This window comes from Nansenia antarctica, assembly GCF_963989245.1.
Source record: "Nansenia antarctica genome assembly, chromosome: 7".
NCBI lineage: Eukaryota > Metazoa > Chordata > Actinopteri > Argentiniformes > Microstomatidae > Nansenia > Nansenia antarctica.
Genome location: NC_137677.1, coordinates 6,232,960 through 6,237,959, shown reverse-complemented (window position 1 = coordinate 6,237,959; position 5,000 = coordinate 6,232,960). Strand labels below are relative to the sequence as shown.

The window sequence follows — 5,000 nt, the reverse complement described above, 5'->3', positions numbered from 1 at the left end:
TAATCTGTTAAGAACAGACTCAGGAACAGTCGCCGACAAAGATTGTGTGTTGTCTGTGTGGGAGTGTGTGTGCGCGTGTGTGCATGCATGGCGGTCTGTGTGTGTATGTGCGTGCGTGCGTGTGTATTTGTGTGTGTGTGTGTGCGTGTGCTCGTATGTATGTATGTATGTGTGTCCACCTCAAACCAGACCAGTGAGCCAGTGAGCGCACGCCACACATCTGCATACAGCAGGTGCACGGGGCCGAACACTCTAAACAGGGTCATTTACCGTACTGTAGTAACGCACTCAACTGAGATTTCAAGACACCATAAAAAAGTGCTGAAAACTCCCTGCCATCTGCCTATCGTCAAGGTTATCTCCCGCCTACGAACAGCAGACTGCACTTCTCAGCACCTGCTTCTTCGAGAGCCCCGGGACACCACCCAAAGTGATCTCAGGCGCTGCAGTTGTCCTGGATATCCCAGATAGGACTACTGCTCCGTATTCTGTTAGCGGGGGGGGGGGGGGGGGGACACCTGAGAAGAGGGTGGAGTCGCGGCCAGGTAACTCCCAGAGTCTCGATCAATGGCGTCTTTCAGACAGTTGACCAGGTCAGGCAGGCGGTCCCCCAGGTCATGAACCGACCTCCCCCTGCGTTAGTCAGCGGACAGCCTCTGAGACGTTTATGCCTTTGACGGTTATATTTATGTATTTAGTCGTTAATGCCTTTTTACGCAAGCGGTGAGTCAGAGTTTTCCATTGCTACCGGGGGCAACAGCTGCGAGCGCCCCGGCCAAGGCCGTCCGCCGACGACTACTGTGCTGGGCTATAACGGTAGTAGGGTGACATTTGTTAACCTGCAGGGACCACTCACCTGGCAGACCGTTGGAAACCTCACTCCCTTGGTCTAAACTCAAACTGGCTTGAATTATCACTGTTTAAAATTCGGCTGGTGTTTCTCGTGTTTATTTTTCTTATTCCCACATGGAAGATTTCATTCATTTTCATATTAGTGGTGAGCTACTTGTCAGACGCCATCATAAAACGTCACTCTCAGGCCCGTGTTTGGTTTTGACACTTTGGAACGGCAGCGAGCGGTGGTGGGAGGAATCCTGAATTGGCATCGCGGCGGAATCGACTAAAAAGAACTGAATTAAGTTAAAGGATTTTCATGTCATAGTCCTGGGAAAAGCGGTAAATGTAAATGTAAAACATACAATGTTTCGGGATGCATCTGGATTGCGAAATCCGTGCCGATCCCGTGGTCTTGTCAGAAGCGGTTAGCTGCTCGTACAGAGTAGCTCCCTATGAAAATGTGCAGCCCCCCGAAATGCAGCAATGCCCTCATACTCTTAACCCACCGTCGGCTCATTTCCTATGCTGGAAAGAAAGATTGGGTCTCTACACACACAGTGAGGGTCTGTATACCTGCTCTCTGTAGCGGGGGGCAGCACTCTGCCAAACCAGTGGTCATTCAGGCTTCGCCTCGAAACCAGGAACATGGATGTTGCGGTCGTTTTGTGGTGTATAAATTCCCAATGAAAAGACGTGGTTATGGTCTATGGTCTATTTTGTAGTTTGGTGTGGTTTCTATGTGACCACAGTGCTTACAGTGTGTAAGCTGGTGTTTTCAATTAGGCGTTAACAAACCTCTTTGACCTCGAGAATTCCTTGGTCGTGATCCGGTCACTGGTCTATAGATTGGAGAGGGGAGACTAGGAGGAAGTGGTACATTTTTAATGACCCTCCATTGACACAGATACAAGACTGCAGCGGCCGCGGAATAGTCCTGTTGGGAGGGAGGCAGATATCTGGTGTCCTGGCACAGTGGATTCTTGTCCTGGGTTGAAACGAATTCTCCAGAGCCTCGTAGAATACGCCGAACCCACAATTCATGCAATATTCAAACACAGATGTCACCATATTATTGGAATTTTTAAGCTCACCATGTGCAACCATGTATATTATACCCACAAACAACACACAGACACACAGACTGACACACACGCAGACACACACACACACACACACACATGCACACACACACGCACACAGATACACACACACTCACGCACACACACACACACGCACACACACACACGCACACACACACGCACACACACACACACACGCACGCACACACACACACGCACACCTCCCCCCACACACAAACACACACCTTTCACTCCCATTGCAGCCCCGTTGCTCAATCCCACACACTAATCATGGTTGTGTGTGTGTGTGTGTGAGTGGGGAAGCTCAGCTCTACTCAGCTCAGCTCAGCACAGCTCACCCCCGAATGCTGTCCAGAGCCTGGCCCCTCCTTGTCCTCTGTGTTGCCCTTACGGTCTGTCGACACGGCTACACTGCCCCGACAGACCTGCTACGCCCAGCCCTCCTCGCCCCTCTCAGTTTTTCCAGCCCCCGCTAGCCAACCTCTCAGGTGCAAAAACAGTTTGGAATTAGTCAACGGGTCCTCTGCTAATTGAGGTTGGAAAATATTGTATGAATCCCAGTGGACCAGAGTGTGGAACAGCTGAGGGGAGAGGTAGAGAGGCAGGGAGGGAGGGAGGGAGGGAGGGGGGAGGCGACGAGTCTAGAAGGCAGGGGGAGGCAAGAGGGGGGGGGGGGGGTCAAGGTAGAAGAGAGAGAGGCAGGGGGAGACAGGCAGAGAAGCAGAGAAGCAGGGGGGCAGAGAGGCAGGGGGGGAGGGGGGCAGAGGGGCAGAGAGGCAGGGGGGGAGGGGGGCAGAGAGGCAGGGGGGCAGAGAGGCAGGGGGGGAGGGGGGCAGAGGGGCAGAGAGGCAGGGGGGGAGGGGGGCAGAGGGGCAGGGGGGCAGAGAGGCAGGGGGGGAGGGGGGCAGAGGGGCAGAGAGGCAGGGGGGGAGGGGGGCAGAGGGGCAGGGGGGCAGAGAGGCAGGGGGGCGGAGAGGCAGGGGGGGAGGGGGGCAGAGGGGCAGAGAGGCAAGGGGGGCAGAGGGGCAGAGAGGCAGGGGGGCAGAGAGGCAGGGGGGCGGAGAGGCAGGGGGGGAGGGGGTCAGAGAGGCACGGGGGCAGAGGGGCAGGGGGACGGAGAGGCAGGGGGACGGAGAGGCAGGGGGGCGGAAAGGCAGGGGGGCAGATGCTTGGGACTGAGAAGGATTGTGGGGTTAGAAGGAAACAAAGAGCAAAGTGGAGAAACTAAGTGATTTTCATTTTTATTGAAAATGATTCTGGTAGGGGCGCTTAGGTGGCGTAGCGGGTTAAGCGCTGACCATGTAACCGCAGGGTCCCCGGTTCGATTCCGGCCGGGGACATATCCTGCATGTCATCCCTCCTCTCTCTCTTACCCATCCTTCCTGTCTAAATCTTCACTGTATCTGTCAAATAAAACGAAAAAAATACGAGTGGGACTGCCCCACTCAGAAAAAAAATACTTTAAAAAAAGAAAGAACATGATTCTGGTTTGGTGGGTGTATTTCCCATTGCAGATGAAACATAAGAAAATGCTGATTCTTGTTTTTATACAGTATTTGTGTGCAGATATACAGACACTGTATACACATATACTGTGATGTTCTTTGAGTCCATTGGAACAAGCAACTAAATACTCCTCCCTTTCGTTTATTGAAATAGAACACTTGTACCGGACATGATATAGAACAGGTATCAATAGCATCGTTTTGCAAATAACTTCCAAGTTGCAGTTGTGTTGTGGACGAAAAACAGTAACATCCTGTTCTGTCCTGCTACCAGCTTTTTGAGCACAGCGAACTCAGATATCAATTCCTGAAACTTGTTATTGTCACAGCCACTCTTAATCCTCACAATTCTTTGAACTATTTGCTAATCAAATCAGGTAGATAGCCATCAACACTGATAAACGACCTGTCAACCTCAGCCGCCCGTGGATAGTTTGTAAAACCACACAGGATAAGTAGCCTCGGCCCTGTCTGATTACAAACGACCGTGTCACCGCGGCGCTAAGAATAGCCTGTTGAAATAATAATGAGAAGAGACAGTTATGGAGTGATTGAGGCTCGGCGTGTTTTTCTTTTTAGCCAATGGTAGAGCCCGAATGATCGAAGGGAAAAACAAATCACGGTGTTTACAAAAGGCTCCCCGAGACTAGGTAGCACCATATCCTGTCGCGGGGTCATAGGTCAACACCTTACCAATTAGGCAGCACAGCCGCAGCACAGCAGCTGCTGAAGGCCGAGGGCTCGGACCCACCACCCACCGCCACGTGATAAACTGCTCAGGCCCATTTCGTGAGTTTAGAATGATAAGGTTCTATCTCCGTTTAGAATGAGAAGGTTCTATCTCCGTTTAGAATGATAAGGTTCTATCTCCGTTTAGAATGATAAGGTTCTATCTCCGTTTAGAATGAGAAGGTTCTATCTCCGTTTAGAATGAGAAGGTTCTATCTCCGTTTAGGGTAGTTCAGAGATATTGAGCGTCAAAGTTTTTACATTCCATTATGTTTTGTGAGATGGAACCTTTTGTATTTGATGAATTACTAACTCAAAAATGTCAACATTTTAAAAATAACACCACACAGGCATTAATAAACACCTAATGGATCAGATTATGTAAAAAAAAAAAATGGAGATAGAACCTTATAATTCTAACGTCACAAATTATTGTCGTCGAAAAACTGCTGTTAGGAAAAGAGTTAGAATCATAGAAGCATGATGCTCGATGTCCCTTAGACAGCCTCAGTCAAGTTCTAAAATACATATTGAATGATTATACTCGGGCCAAACTTGTTTTTCTTTTCGATTTTTTTTCTTCTTTTTTTTTTTCATGTCTCAGGTCCTTATGAAATATAGTTGGCCGTCTCTGCCAGCGTATGAGCCCATTTCTGCATCTCGCTTGAAAAGGACGCACTGTGTGAAATTCTGGGTGTGTGTGTGTGGCTGAGGGCATCAAACGCTTGACCGGCCTCCAAGCTATGACAGCGCATTCAACCTGAGGAAATAAGGTCATTCAACAAGTATAATCAGAGGAGTCACTCGCTAAGTTAAAATAGGGCCACCT

At 50.0% G+C, this 5,000-nt stretch overlaps 1 protein-coding gene across 1 annotated transcript in view; it reads left to right on the top strand.

Moving 5' to 3' along the window:
- The window catches only part of fgf22 (fibroblast growth factor 22), a gene marked incomplete at both ends in the record, with an annotated part of 32,647 nt that overhangs the window by 975 nt on the left and 26,672 nt on the right, over nucleotides 1–5,000 (top strand). The gene's annotated exons all lie outside the window — the stretch shown is intronic.